We start from the raw sequence: 16845 nt of genomic DNA, 5'->3' as shown, positions 1-16845 counted from the left end.
TCAGATCAACAACACTAGAAGCTTGTTCTTTGAAAGAATTAATAAGATTGATAAACCACTGGCCAGACTTATCCAAAAGAAAAGAGAAAGGACCCAAATTAATAAAATTATGAATGAAAGGGGAGAGATCACAACTAACACCAAGGAAATAGAAACAATTATTAGAAATTATTATCAACAGCTATATGCCAATAAACTGAGCAATCTGGATGAAATGGATGCCTTCCTGGAAATGTATAAGCTGCCAACACTGAAACAGGAAAGAATTGACAACCTGAATAGACCAATAACCAGTAACGAGATTGAAGAAGTGATCAAAAACCTCCCAAAAAACAAGAGTCTAGGTCCTGATGGATTCCCTGGGGAATTCTACCAAACATACAAAGAAGAAATAATACCTATTCTCCTGAAGCTGTTTCAAAAAAATAGAAACAGAAGGAAAGTTCCCAGATGCATTCTATGAGGCCAGCATTACCTTAATCCCAAACCAGGCAAAGATCCCATCAAAAAGAATTTCAGACCGATATCCCCGATGAATATGGATTCCAAAATCCCCAACAAAATCCAAGTTAATAGGATCCAACAGGACATTAAAAGGATCTACCACAACCAATTGGGATTTATCCCCGGGATGCAAGGTGCTTCAACATTCGCAAATCGATCAATGTGATAGAACACATTCATAAGAGGAGAGAGAAGAACCATATGGTCCCCTCAACTGATGCAGAAAAAGCATTCGACAAAATACAGCATCCCTTCCTGATTAAAACTCTTCAGAGTATAGGGATAGAGGAAACATTCCTCAAGTTCAGAAAATCCACCTATGAAAAACCGACAGCAAATATCATCCTCAATGGGAAAAGCTGAGAACATTTCCCTTAAGATCAGGAACACGTCAAGGATGCCCACTCTCGCCACTGTTGTTCAACATAGTACTAGAAATCCTGGCAACAGCAATCAGACAACAAAAAGAAATAAAAAGTATTCAAATTGGCAAAGAAGTCAAACTCTCTCTTTTCACAGATAACCCTGGAAGTTAAAAGACAAGACGTCAGACCTTATATGCTCACTACTAAGATAGAAGTATAACATGTAGTAGGCCTATTTAGATTTTAGAGACAGTGTATGCTGCACTTGGGACTACTTCTCAAACCCATTTATTTGACGACACAGAAAGTTGCCTGTTTTGAGTGGATTTCAGAGCAAGAGATGGCCTTACAGCAGTTCCTAACTTCAGTGCAAGCTTCCCTAACCAATGGGCCATAGGACACAATGGATTCAATGGATCTGGAAGTGTCTGTGCTGGGTTCTGATGCTGAGGTTAATGTCTGGCAAATTCCAGTAGGAGAGTCTTAATGTAGAGAACTATTATCCATTTGAAAAGCAGTTCCTGGCTCACTACTAAGGCTTAGTAGAGAAAGAATACCCTGACCATGGGACATAAAGAACATGCCACCAAAGCTGAATATTACCCCAGCCATTGAGCTATTAAGTTTGGGTAAATGACACAGTGATCCATTATACGATGGACTGTAGCAAGCAGGTCCAGAGAGTACTAGGAAATTCTATGAACATGTGACCCAAAATCTCATCTCTCCTACCTTCATTGCACCAATGCTTTCCCTCAAATAACACCAAAGGCCTCATGAGGGTGTTGCCAATGGTATAATTCAAATGGCAGAGGAGAAAAAAATGTGGTCTCAGTTCACCAATGGATTATTTTTGTATGTTGCTCCCAGTCAAATATGGACTACCAATGCACTACAGCCCCACTTGAGGTGATCCCGAGACAGTGGTGAAGGAAAATCCCCTAAGTTCTTTTCTGCTCTGATGTTCTGTGACAGAGCAGTTTAATTGGAGCACTTGTAGCAGTATCCAGAATGGAGGGCTCTATTTAAGAAGTATTTGCGAAGAAGGTATACTGGATCTCTCTTGTGCTTCTTCCTTGGCTTATCTTGTACGTTAGCCTCTACTGCAGTAACCAGAAACACAGGATGAATCCTGACAGCACTTTGTCTCAGCTACTCCAAATATCAATGGTTTTATGCTCTGGGGCTTCAGTGACTCCACAGTGGTGTGGGACACTTTTGGAAACTGCCAGCCACTCAGAAGTGAGCAGCCTGGAAATGAAAGGGAGATAATGTCCCATTAACAAGCCCTTTGTTAACTTCTTCAGAACCTTAAAAAAGAAAAGACAACCCCAGATTAGCCAATTATCAACTCAAGTCCTGCTGTGCAGGTCAGAAGGCTTTCAAGGTAGTGTTTACCCACTAGGTATTAATGCAAGCACAGCTTGGAAGTACAAGAATGTTACCGCCCCAGGAAATCACTTCCCAAAACAAACTACCACCAACCAAGCTCTTGTTGCAGATTCTTTTCCTGCTGGGAAAGCTAGGTTAGAAGAGAAGTAAGAATGGGAACTGTTAATTCCTTAACCGGAGACCTGGTTCTGATATATGATTATTCAGGAATGTATAGATGTAACACAGAAATTATATTAAACCCAAAGATCATCCCCTCTTGCTGATATCTTGCACTTTAGCCAAGAGGTTTTGCTTTGTCTGCTTTGCAGTGATGAAGGAAAGGGGAAATTCCTCAAGTATTTCTTGGCGGTTTCTCTGTTGATTCAGGAATCCCCATCTTTACATATACTACCTTGGTATTTCCTATATTGGGTTTGAAGAGAGAGCGAATAGCTGGGGATAGTCAGCCACCTTATCAGAACATAATTTTCAAATCAAAAATAGAATTCAACCATGTACTACTTATATGATCTTAAGAAACCTATCTTAACATGCTCATCTGGAAAATAAAGGGCTGTTGTAAAGATTACATGATATATCTGGAGTTGTGTCTGACACACAGCCATACTCCATAAATATTAGCTGTTATTTACATGAATTCAAGTTATATAACACATGTATTCATTTGATCTATAATGGGCAAAAAGGTATTCCCTGGTCACCGGGCATTACAAGGATCTACTCCAAAATGGAGTATTTAACACCACGAGTGGAAACCCTTGCAGAACAGGGGAGCCCCAGAATAATAGAATTATATCAAATGATTAAGACTTGCTTCAAAAGGGTAGAAGTTCCCTACCAACTTCTCCATGTGAGAGGCAATGAAGTTGCACACCATGTAGGCCCTAGAAGCAAGGAGGCAATCAAGACCAACAAATGCCTTCAGATTTTTAGAATTATATTGTAGAATCAGAAACGTGGGGTTTGGAAGCATCAAGTTGCTTTTTTTTTACTTTTGTATTTTCTGAAGTTTTTTTTTTCTTCTCCTTTATCACTTGAAGATTTTGTCTGCCTTATTACCCTTTGAAAAAAAGTGTCACCATTTGAGCTGAAGTGTAAACAAGACAGCAATGTATCCCCAAGAGCCAGGTTTGAGGTAGGCAGCTAATTGGGGTGAAGCACCCCCAAGAGGAAGGTCAGTTTTAGGATATACAGTTAGGTTGGTGTGGTCCAGCTAAATGTCTCATGTAAGGCCACACAGAAACCTTCCAAAGAGATCTTAAGCCTTGGAGATTTCTGTGAGGGTTCACATAAAGGAGGCCAACCTCTTTCTTGTTGTTTTGTTTTCAATTTTATTTTTGAAATAATAATTGTATATATGCAAGGTCTCATGATGTTTTGAAATAAACATAGGGAAAGGATAACTACAAGCCAATTAATACATCTTCCTCTCACATAGTTACCATGTTTGTGCATGATAAGAGCACCTGAAATCTGCCCTCTTAGCAAATTTCCAGTATTCAATGTAGTATTATGAACTCTAGCATCACGCTGCACATTCAATCTCTTATAGGACTTATTCATCCTACCTAACTGCAACTTTGTACCCCATTGACCAATATCACCCCATTTCCCCCACCTTATCCCCACTCCGTAACCTCTGTTCTACTCTCTGCCTCTATGTATTCAACTTTTTTAGATTCCACATATAAGGGAGATTATGCAGCTTTATCTTCTCTGTGTCTGGCTTATTTCATTTACTCTCCCGTCCTCCAGCTTCATTCGCTATTGCAAACAGCAGTCTTAAAGGAGGCCAACCTTTAAAAACAGCATCAGAATCAAGCATCTATTGTAACCGGCAAGGACAAAAAGGAATCAACACTTCCAAAATACACCCAGAAATGTGAGGACTCTGTGGCTACTCTATATTATCCTAAAATGGCACAGTATTTTATGTAAGGATCATCTCTAATACTTACCTTTTCATTCGTTTTGGCATAGCTACTAACGTTAGTGTTAGCCAATGTCAGTGATGTCAACAAACAAGAACAAGTTAAAAATTAAATCCATCTTAGATTATCCTCCACAAACCTCACCAGTTTGTTCATGCAGCTGCTTGCTCTACATTTCTTCTTCAACCTCACAGGAAGCTCCTGACTCAGGATTCCTTTATGTCTTCCTTATGGACACCCTCATATCTTAACCTCCTTTCCTATTAAGTTTACACCTCTTAATCCATCACTTAAATCCTTCTATTGTTAAAGTCCCTTTCTCCCTTTTCCTTCTGAGAGAGTAACAACAAAACCCTGAGCTCAGACGAATGCAACATTCCATCCTTTCCAGTTCTGCAACAGGATGACTGAATGCTGCGTTCATCGCTCTATTCTGCAAGCGGCTGCTCTTACAAACCTCTGCTCAGTCCTCAATGCTGCCCGGCCACCATATACATTAGGGGTTCACAACCCTGGCGAACACATTAGAATCCTGCCGTGCTCTTTAAAAATCCTGGTAAGTGGGCCTTCTCCCAGACCAATAAATTCAGATCTGCTGATGGCATCCAGGCATCAGTCATCTTCAAAGCTCTTCTGAATGATTCAAATGCACAGCCAAGGTTTAGGGCAGCATTCTCAGCCTTGGTAATAGATAAAAATCATCTGAGAAGTTACTCAAAGTACTGATTCTGGGTTCCGCCCTCTCATGTTCTGATTTCATTTGCCCTGAGGTACAGGCTGGGAGTTTTGACAACTCTCCAGGTGATTCCAGTGTGCAGACGAGTGTAAGACCCGCAGGTTAGAACCACTGTTCCTCAGGCCTTCAACCTTCCCCTCCCAACTCACAGCAGATGATGACCTTACCTCTTCCTTCACAGAGAAAATAGAATCAGAAAAAGAAAGAAAGAAAGAAAGAAAGAAAGAAAGAAAGAAAGAAAGAAAGAAAGAAAGAAAGAAAGAAAGAGAGAGAGAGAGAAAGAAAGAGAGAAAGAAAGAAAGAAAGAAAGAAAGAAAGAAAGAAAGAAAGAAAGAAAGAAAGAAAGAAAGAAAGAAAAAGAAAGAAAGAGAGAGAGAGAGAGAGAGAGAAAGAAAGAAAGAAAGAAAGAAAGAAAGAAAGAAAGAAAGAAAGAAAGAAAGAAAAACAAACCTCTCTTATAGTTCCTTTCTGCCTCCAAATTTATAAACAGACTTCCTCTCATCTATAGTTAAGATCTGTACTTTTTCTTCTATTTTCTGAGATTTTGCTGCATCAATTCCTCCCATCCTTTACCCCTGTCTGCTTCCCTTTGTAACTCAACGTCTCCACTCACTCATTCCAAATGAAATATTTCCTCCTCCCCACATCTGCTCCCAAGTACCATCCTATCTCTATCACCTGTTCTGAAGCAAACATCTTCCACCTCTCCTTGGTTTTTATAACTTTATACGCTTCAGGTTTTCCCCTTAGCTCCATGCATGTTCTTCCAGCTTCAGTTGCAAGCTCTGCTTCCTCTGTTCATTTAAAAGCTAGTGTCCCTCAGGCTTCTGCCACTGGCACCCTCTGCTTCTCATGTCACCTGTTCATTGTCTCCCATAGTTTCCATTGCATATTATATGCTAATCGCTCCTTCATGGGTGTTAAACTCAATCCACAAAGGCAAATAACTAAGAATTATAACTCATTTTAATTTCTGTCTCAGAGAGGTTATTCTGGAGACTGATAGAAGAAAATTGTAGCTCTTCTAGTAGTCCCTGCAAATAAGGTCACAGCTCTGGAGTTGTAAGCAGTGCAAAGGCTTTGGGGTTGGGATGGGGAGCTAAGTAGCACATCTGATACCACTGGACCTCAAAGATTTCTAAAAAGATATTCCCCAGCCTAGCCTATGTTTTATGTTCAGGGTCAATAGCTTTTCTACTATTTCTGTATTACACTTAGGACACAAGGAATCTAATGTCCCTTCACTTGCAGGGTATGAATTTCTCCTAGATCCAATCAACCGTTCTCTCTCTTTCCCCTCCCCCTCCCCTGCCCTACCTATTCCTCTGCTAACTTCAATTCCAGTTCTCATCCGGTTGACTTCTCTTATTTCTCTTTCTCTAGGAAAGCCTTCCTGACAACCCCCCCAAGTTTCTCTGCAAATTAAATTAATATATTGTAGTGGACAATTATACAATTAGGGAAATGGTCCCTGAAAATAAACTTTGACTCTAAATTTAATAAAACTATACATCAAATTAGCTGTAATATGTGGAAAGAACTTATCATGGAAATAAACACAGAGAAAGCATTTAATAATAGCTATTCATTTTTTTATTATTTAAAATTAGTTCAATACCATATTAGAAATGATTGAAACAAATATTAAAATGTGAATAACAAGTAATGTGTTGGGTTTTTTTTTTAGTATAGTTGCCATACAATGTTATATTAGTTTCAGGTGTACAACATAGCAATTCAACAATTCTATACATTAATCTGTGCTCACCATAAGTGGAGTCCCTATCTGTCACCATACATTATTACAGTATTATTAACTATATACCCTATGCTGCACCTTTCATTTCTGTGACTTATTTTATAACTGGAAGTTTATACCTTTTAATCCCCATCACCTATTTCACCCATCCCCCAACCCCCTTTTCTCTAGGAACCACCAGTTTGTTCTCCATGTTTCTGGCTCTGTTTCTCGGTTTGTTTGTTCATTTGTTTTGTTTTTTTAGATTCCACATATAAGTGAAATTGTATGGTATTTGTCTTTCTCTATTCGACATATTTCATTTAGCATAATACCCTCTAGACCCATCCATGTTGTTGCAAATGACAAGATCTCATTCTCCTTTGCAGCTGAGTAATATTCCACACCTTCTTTACTCATTCATCTACCAATGGACATTTAGATTGCTTCCATATCTTGGCTACTATAAATAATACTAAAATAAACATCAGGGTACATACCTTTTTATTTTTTTAAATTCTTTTTTAAAATATTTTATTTATTTATTCATGAGAGACAGAGGGAGAGAGCGGGGGGGAGAGAGAGAGAGAGAGAGAAGCAGAGGGAGAAGCAGGCTCCCAAGGAGCAGGGAGCCCGATGTGGGACTCGATTCCAGGACCCTGGGATCATGACCTGAGCCGAAGGCAGACGCTTAACCATCTGAGCCACCCAGGCGCCCAGGGTACATACCTTTTTGAATCAGTGTTTTCATTTTCTTTGGGTAAATACCCAGAAGTAGACTTACTGGACCATATGGTAGTTCAATTTTTAATTTTTGGAGGAACCTCCATACTGTGTTACACAGTGGTTGCACCGATATACATTCCCACCAACAGTACATGAGGGGTCCTTTTTCCCTACATCCTCGCCAATATTTGTCATTTCTTTATCTTTTTGATTTTAGTCATTCTGACAGGTGTAAGGTAACATCTCATTGTGGTTTTGATTTGAATTGATGATTTAGTGGTGTTGAGCATCTTTTCATGCATCTGTTAGCCATCTGTATGTCTTCTTTGGAAAAATATCTATTCAGGTCCTCTGCACATTTTCCAATTGGATTATTCATTTTTGTTTTTGGTATTGAGTTGCGTATTGTATTTTAATGATTGGCATAAGGATGTCATACCTACAGTTCAGACGGACCAAGAAAAATTCAGACAGGAGAACCATTCAACTTCGATCAGTATTTTATGATGGAAAAAACATTAGTAAGAGAGCCAGGTGATTTTGTGTGACTATATGTGAAGCATTTAGAAATTCTGAACTTACTTTGTTCATGAGTAAAATGGGAAACCAGCCTTATTTATTTCAAAGATCTTTTCCAATTCGAAAATAATTGATGCTACAAAAGATAATTTCACATAATGGTCATCCAGCTTGAGACAGTGTTACTAATTGCTCGAATCTTTGCCATGGGCCTTCAGAGATTGCATTCCTCTCCCTTCCACACAAGAATCCACAATTCTAAATGTTTTCAAGAACATATGCATGCATTTCTAAGCAATATATTATTTACTTTCATGTGTTCTGAACTTTCTAAAATTATATCATGTTCTGTGCAATTTCTGAATTGGGTTTTTACTTATGCTTATGAGAATTCTACATTTGGATGTATACTAATGATGGGGTTTTAATATCTATATTCATGAATAAGATAGCTCTATATTTTTCTCTACTATTCTTTGGGTACTAGAGTTTATACTATTTATATATATATTTATATTTATATAAATATTATACAATATGTATTATATGTTACATATAACATATCTGTAATTTTATATATGGTTATATAAAATGAGACTGTTTGCCATTTCACATTTTCTAGAATTTTTATTTATTTGGAATGATCATATCTTTAAATGTTTGGCAGAACTCACCTAAAAATTAGTTGGACATTGTGTTTTTTTGTTTTGGTTTGGTTTTGGTTTTAACTTAGTTTGGTTTTAACTAATTTTAACTAAGTTTTCATATATATTATCACTTACATTGTTCATCTTATTTTATCATTTTAGCTGCTCACTGCAACTACAATTATGTTCCTTTTTTAAAAAAAAGATCTATTTATTTATTTGAGACAGAGAGAGAGAGAGAATGAGAGTAGCAGGGGGGAGGAGCAGAGGGAGAGGGAGAGAGCATCCTCAAGTAGTTTCCCCACTGAGCAGGGAGCCTGACTTGGGGCTTGATCCCAGGACCCCAAAATCATGACCTGAGTCAAAATCAAGAGTCAGATGCCTGCCCGTTGAGCCACCCAGGTGCCCCAGTTATGTTCCTTTTCATGCTTAATATTTTATACCTTTTTTTCTTGATCCATTTTGCCAGTGGTTTATATATTTTACTGAAATTTTCAACAACTCATTTTTAACATGTGTATCCCATGTTTTTTTTAATTATGTCACTTTAATATATACTGTTATCTTTATCATTTCCTTGTTCCTATCTTCTTTGGGTTTATTCTATTGACATTTTATCTGACTTTGTACGGTGAAAAAAAGTTTATTAAGTTTTACTCTAACAAGGGTACTTACTACCCTACATTCTCCTCTAAATGTTTGTTAATCCTATTCCAGAACGGCAGTGTATGTTTTGTATTGTGGTGGTCATGGAGGTATATTGCTTGGATCTCTTTCAAAAGGATGTGCTCTGGGGACATCAGAGAAGGACAGCTCCAGCTGCTGCAACTTCTGATCCACTGTAGCATTCACCAAGGCCACACTTTTCCAGGCTGCTTCTAGCCAATGGCTGAATATAGCCAGACTACTGGAGAAGGGCTGTGTTTGCTGGATGTGGGTCTCCTCCAACGGATATCCTTGACATGGAGACTCCTATCAGCTTGATGGATGCTTTCTCAAAACTATGCCACTGTCTGAAGTTTTTCTTCCTCAATACTTCCTATTTTGTTCTTTTTTTTTAATTTTATTTTATTATGTTATGTTAGTCACCATATAATACATCATTAGGTTTTGATGTATGGTCAAATAATCTATTTTGTTCTTGTTACAGATTATCTGCCCTGAATTACAGTTTAAAGGTTCCTATAGCCTGCTCCTGCTCCCTCCCATGTTAACCTTCAAGGGCATTTCCCCAATGTATCTCTTGTACATCTAATTCTGTATGGCTTCTCAGAGGATTTGAAGGGACAAACACAGTATTTTTGTTACCCAGTTCTAAGTGTTTCCAAATTTCTTAAGATTTCTTCTTTGACTCCCATGCTATTTATAAGTTTTTTTCCTAAATGTTTGAAAAGTCTTTTGTCTCCTAATTTCATTGTCTTGTGTCCAAAGAATGTGTCCTTTGAAATTCCTATTTTTTCATTGCATTTGAAGAATGGGTATTCTATGATTGTTGAGGGCAGAGTTCCTTAGAAGGTCACTAAAACAGTTGTTCATTGAGTTATTCAGATTAAATGATATCACATAACATGAGATGTGTTTAAATCTCCCATTCTAATAGATTTGTTCATTTCTCCTTATAGTTCTGTCAAATGTTGCCTTTTATAGTCAAGGTTATTTCATCAAGTATATACAGGTTGAGGATTTTTATAAGTTCCCAGTGAGTTGGAATTTTATCGTTGTCTAGTGATTCTTTTCATCCTTCATACTGCTTTTGATTTAAATGTCAGAAATTATTATCCATATCTATCTTGTTTTAGGCTTATTTGCCTGGTATATTTTTCCCATTTATTACACCACAATATGTGCTTACCTTTGTTTTAGATGAGTCCTTGGCAAACAGTTTTTGCTGGATGTTGGCATTTCATGCAATCTAGAAATATCAGTATTTTAATTGGTTTAATAGTTTATTCACTTATATTTATTGTGATTGCTGATACATTTGTATTTTTCTTTCTTATTTTGTGTTTTCTCTCTGTCCCACTCTTTTATGCTACCTTTTTTCCTCATTTCTCCTTTCTTTTGCATTGATTGCACAGATTTTTTAAAATTACGATTCCATGACAATGTTTGGTTCTATATGGAAGTAATCTGTTCTTGGTGGTTATCTTTGAAAATTCACCTTCCATTCTTAACATTAAAAAAATCCCCTTATTATCCCTTCTGTCAAACAATATGAAGATTTTATAATATTTCAACTTCAACATTTTAACTCTGATTGCCTCCATCCAAAATTACTTCATATTGCTACCTAGTATCTTAGTTCTCTTGGTTTCTATTTGATCTGAACCTCACATTTTAGACATGATCATTTATACAACATAGGTCTATATTTGTTGCCATGCTTACCAATATCTTTGCCATTATTTCCTGCATTTTAGATCTTCTAGAATCATTTTTCTTTCTTCTTTTATACATCTTTTGGGAGTTCTCTTATGGATAATAAATTTGTAATACACTCTGTTATTCCTGGAAAATATCTTCCTATTGTCTGTATTCTCTAAATATTTTTCTGAATTTAAATATATTAATGGACAGAACTCTTGGGGATTTTTAAAATTGTTTCATGAGTTCATGATTATATTTAAAAATATGCTTATTTAAAAATCTAATTTGATTTGCAGTAACAGTTTTCTAGAATAATCTACTCTACTATAATTCTGGAAGCAGCAGTCTGTTTCCACTATTTTATGTATAAACACAGTTAAACTTTCCCAATGTTCAAATATAGATTAATGGATATATCATCACTCATTGTATAGATTCTAAGGTCACCAGTCATCTGCAGAACATGAGGCCTTGACAATACAAGTCAATTAAGTAGCTTTATGGATTGTATTATCTAGTTCCAGTGAAACAAACCTCATAAAAGGGACCAGAACCCTAAAACTATTTCTATAGAAAAATCACAGATGGAAAGTAACACTAACAATAGAAGCATAGAAAATTATCTAAAGTAGCAGAACTGGTGATTCTCCTATTCCTAGTATGAGTGCTTTATTTAAAATAAATAAATAATAATAAAATACCACTATACAAGGTAAAAATGACAGTCTAACCAGAAGTAACAAGAAGTCAGCCAAGGACCTTAAAATTAGCAGGAAGATGATTTGATATAAAGAGTAACAATTGGCATGGTTGAATAGGATACTGGCCTGACTGGTTATTGTAGATTTGAATAATGAGCTAATGATAGATGAAGGTACCATAATTAGCAAAATAATTTTAAAATAAAATTTCATCTTTATCTCACCCTTTTAATTTATATAGCATTTGTTTTGTAATGTGTATATTTTACATCCATAAATTAGTGTACTTTTAGTAGGGTTGAGTGCTCAAAATAAATATTCCTAATAAGGATATATAATTTTAAAAAATCGAGGGCACTAGTTTACTAGCAAATAAGCAATTTGAGGACTTGAGCCATTTGAGATTTATCTGATTCCTCCATAGAAACTAACTCTGAGTTTTGTATGTGATAGAAAACTAACAACTATTTGTAGAATATTTTGTTCTTCTCACGCATTTTGAAAAACTACTCTTTTCCAATGAGTCTATTTTTGTACATGGTGGGGATTTTGAGAAGTATTCCCTCTTGGATCATCTAATCTATTCCCACAATGTTGGTAGAATTGATTTTTATTATTCCAAACTTATCTCTGATGGATGAGTGTCAAGCGCTCCTGTGAATATTATTAGTAAAGGTGAATTCATTATTTCCCTTGACAGTTTGCACCGTCACTTAATTGTTCTCATGGTTAAAAAGTTTTCTTATGTTTAACTTACATTTCCCATCTGCAGTTTAAGCTCATTACTTCCTGTTCTGCTCCCATTGACTAATGAGAATGGGTCCCTGTCCTCCTGATAATACCCCTTAATATATTTTCAGAAGCTATCATGTCTCCTCTTAGCCTCCTTCTCTCCAGATTGGGAAATTCCCAGCTCTACTAACCTTTTATCATATATCCAATCCCTCCTGCATTTCTCATTTTTTGTGGCTTTCCTGTGAACTACATTAATTTGTCCATAAAAAGAAAAAAAAAGCATTAAAAATCCAGTAATTTCCTGAAAATGAGAAAAAACAGTGCTAAGTATAATTTACCTAATTTTTTAGAAAGTAAGCATGGAATTCTATTTGGGAAATAGGTTTGCTTAAAATTAATTCTTATGCACAGTTTCATAAAGAGCATGTAAGATTATTCTTTTGTTTTTGCTTTTATTAGAGAAAGATTTCAAGGATCTGAAATTTATTATATGCACCAATATGCATAAGATGACAAGTGCAAAGTGCATTTTTCTGGAAAAAGCACTCATAGTTTTCATAATAGAGTTCTGTTTTCCCTGAAAAGGTGCAATTGGACAGGATTCTAGTTCTGGGATAAAATTAAAGTGAATAGAAAACTAAGTTGTTTACTGTTACTCAGTTTTCCTTTCTGAAAATGGGGTAATCACATAGCAATATACTTTAAGTAAATAATGTCTACACCTGAAGGTTTTTAAAGAAATTTGGACTTGTTGCTAAGCATTATTTTCAGCATGTTTTTAACCTCCTTAGAGGTTTCTGCACTTCCTCACCAGGACGCTGATTCAAAGCATCCTCTTTCTGTCAGTTACAATGTTGGCAGCTATCTGACCAGATGTTCTTGGCCACTCTGAAGTGTGCAGTATACAGTCCTCACATTTGTGAGTTCTCCTTGTAACAAGGCAGAAATTCTCCAGGAAGATTACTCCCAAGAGAACAGTCAAAAGACAGAAGAATTGTACTTCCAAGCATTCTCTTACATTTTTCCCTCTACGGATATGGACACAAGGCTCTCCATCTACCTTAGAATGTTTAGCATGCACCAGCTTTAGGTAGCAGAAATCCCAACAGCCACATCCAATAAGGAGATAATTCCAATAAGAAAGAAGTTGTATGCAGTGCAGAGACTAAGCTCACAAGATCTCACGTCCACAAGGATATGGTTACACCGTATATGTTTGCAGAAGGAAATACTTTTTCTATCAGATACCAATTATCCTTCTCTTCGGGTCCTCTTGGCATCCTTTTTCCTGCTCTCCATGTGTTCTGACCAAATTCACACAGATGCAACTGGGTGATGCCCCATTTTCTGCCCCTTTCATGTATCTCCGATTTCCCACCCCAGGACTGCCTTGCTAGTGACACCACAGGATTCTGCTCAGTTCCCATACCCAATATATACAACCTTGGAAGTATGGGGAAGCTAATATGTTGTGAGGTAAACTTTACCAAAAGCTTACAAGAGCCAGTGGATAAATCATTTCTGCTTTCTTCCTTCTCTCCCCAGAAATGGTCATCTAAAGATGCAATCTGTAGGCATCTCCAGGATATGGTCCTGCAGTCAGCTTAATACCACAGCCCCTCTTTGGCTCTGCCACCTTCCCAGAATTACTCCTTTTATTCCTCACTCCTCCTTCCTGGAATTTTCTTCCCTAAAAAATAGATTCCAAATGGTTGAAAGACCTAAATGTGAGATAGGAGTCCATCAAAATCCTAAAGGAGAACACAGGCAGCAACCTCTTCGACCTCAGCCACAGCAACTTCTTCCTAGAAACATCGCCAAAGGCAAGGGAAGCAAGGGCAAAACTGAACTATTGGAACTTCATCAAGATAAAAAGCTTTTGCACAGCAAAGGAAACAGTCAACAAAACCAAAAGACAACCAACAGAATGGGAGAAGATATTTGCAAATGACATATCAGATAAAGGGCTAGTATCCAAAATCTATAAAGAACTTATCAAATTCAACACTCAAAGAACAAATGATCCAATCAAGAAATGGGCAGAAGACATGAACAGACATTTTTCCAAAGAAGACATCCAAATGGCCAAGAGACACATGAAAAAGTGCTCAACATCGCTCGGCATCAGGGAAATCCCAATCAAAACCTCAATGAGATACCACCTCACACCAGTCAGAATGGCTAAAATTAACAAGTCAGGAAACGACAGATGTTGGCACGCATGCAGAGAAAGGGGAACCCTCCTACACTGTTGGTGGGAATGCAAGCTGGTGCAACCACTCTGGAAAACAGTATGGAGGTTCCTCAAAAAGTTGAAAATAGAGCTACCATATGACCCAGCAATTGCACTACTGGGTATTTACCCCAAAGATACAAATGTAGGGATCCGAAGGGGCAAGTGCACCCCAATGTTTATAGCAGCAATGTCCACTATAGCCAAACTATGGAAAGAGCCAGGATGTCCATCAACAGATGAATGGATAAAGAAGATGTGATACACACACACACACACACACACACACACACACACTGGAATATTATGCAGCCATCAAAAGGAATGAAATCTTGCCATTTGCAATGACGTGGATGGAACTGGAGGGTATTATGCTGAGCGAAATAAGTCAATCAGAGAAAGACATGTATCATATGACCTCACTGATATGAGGAATTCTTAATCTCAGTGTGTTCTTAATGGCCTTAATGAATGGTATTGTCCTCTGAGCCCTCCTATGGAACTAACCCTTAACGGGTCCTCTCATCTCACATATCCAACCCACATACTCACTCCCTCAGCATCTTTATTCCTTCCTTTGTATATGCCAGGACAATTCAGACATTTCTACTTCACTCAGTGTTGCCCATCACCATTGCTTTTCTTAAGGGCAACCCTGCCAACAAATTTGTCCCTTCCTCTAGGGTCCTTACTAGGGTAATAAATCTCACATGCTGAGAAAGTACACCTAATTAATTATTTTTGCTTATTTAATCTTTCATTCTAGCCCTCTTGATCAACTACCAAGCAGTATGGCAAGCAGGAGAGAAGCTAGGGGCAGCCTCTTATGGGGTATCTGTTGTCTTTTGGGAGAGAAATTTCTGCAGTATTGTCCATCTGAGGAGAAGTACTAACTTCTATAGAAACAGTGGGTTTGGAAAGGGGGAGAGTACACAGTCAATATATCCTCAAAGGTATCCAACCATTTTCCCAAATTCCATGTTTCAGGGTACCAAGCTTCCCTAATCAGGGCTCTGACATCAGCAGAACAGATCAGCCTTGGATGAGAATTCAAACAATTCTGGGACTCTGCAATTCTATCAGATCATCAGCTCACAGCTCGGTTATATCTGCCTTTCCACTGCAGGAGAGAAGGATTTTTTTCAAAAGCTACAAAGGAGGCCTCCTGCTCTCACACTTAGTATTTAACTGCTTATTGACAATCCTCAGTTTCTCATTATCCCTCTATGTAGCATAAATACAACACATCAGTAAACAGTCAACTCCACTCTCCTTGCAGTAATTTTTTTTTCCATATCATTCAAATGGCTCACTGAAATTGCAAGGGCATTTTGTTCCACTGCCACATTTTCTTAGTTCAATGATGGTGAGATCTGTATCAATCATGCCATGACCATGTGCCAGTGACTATCCATGCCAGACCTACCATTCAAGATGGTTTCCATTTTGCCTGCCCTTTAGTGAATGAACCAGGCCCAAATCCAGTCTTACCACCTGTTTATTTGGACAATTCCTGGTGCCAGTTGTGCTAGTTTGGGTGTACTGAGAAGCAAACGGCGTGATGAGATTTAGGTATGCAAGAGATTTAATGGTGAGGGGAACAATAGAAGGTATGGAGCATCTTTTAGACCATGACATAGATCTGATCTGACATATATAGAAGGAAAAATAAAAGATAGAAAAATCTTGGACTGCAACATGTTTCTAAAAAAAATGTTCGAGAAAAGCCAACTTGACAAGACTTTCAGCCAAAGTCACCCATTAAAGGAGTCCCCGATCTTTCTGTAATAGACCCACATCAGTGCCCTCACCATGCTAAGGCTTTGGCTGTGAGCAACCTAAAGGCAGTATACCCTCAGCACCAAAACAAGAGTGAATTCAGAATGACAGCAACTGGAGAGGTCATTCAACCATGCTTTCTGCTGCAATACATTTTTATGTCCTCTATAATTAATTTTTCTCCTGACTACGCTTCTCATTTTCTACTTATTTATATATCTAATAATTTTATTGGACATTGGACACTATGAATTTTGCATTTCTGAAGACTGATTTTTGTTTTATTCCTTTATGAGTGTTGAATTTTTTGGCAAGTAGTTAAGTTCCTTTAGATTCTTTTTCTGTGTAGCTTCATAATCTTAAGTTCTCTGTCCCATGAATTCTAGTCAACTCAGTCTCCCTGAATACCAAGCTCTGTCTTCTCAATTTATGAAATTACCAGACCACATTTGGGTTCTTTTTTCATGCT

Source organism: Eumetopias jubatus, unplaced genomic scaffold, assembly GCF_037043125.1.
Source record: "Eumetopias jubatus isolate StellerSeaLion01/CBP00866 unplaced genomic scaffold, mEumJub1_p1.0 scaffold_2, whole genome shotgun sequence".
NCBI classification, from domain to species: Eukaryota; Metazoa; Chordata; class Mammalia; order Carnivora; family Otariidae; genus Eumetopias; species Eumetopias jubatus.
Note: the sequence above shows the minus strand (reverse complement) of the source record.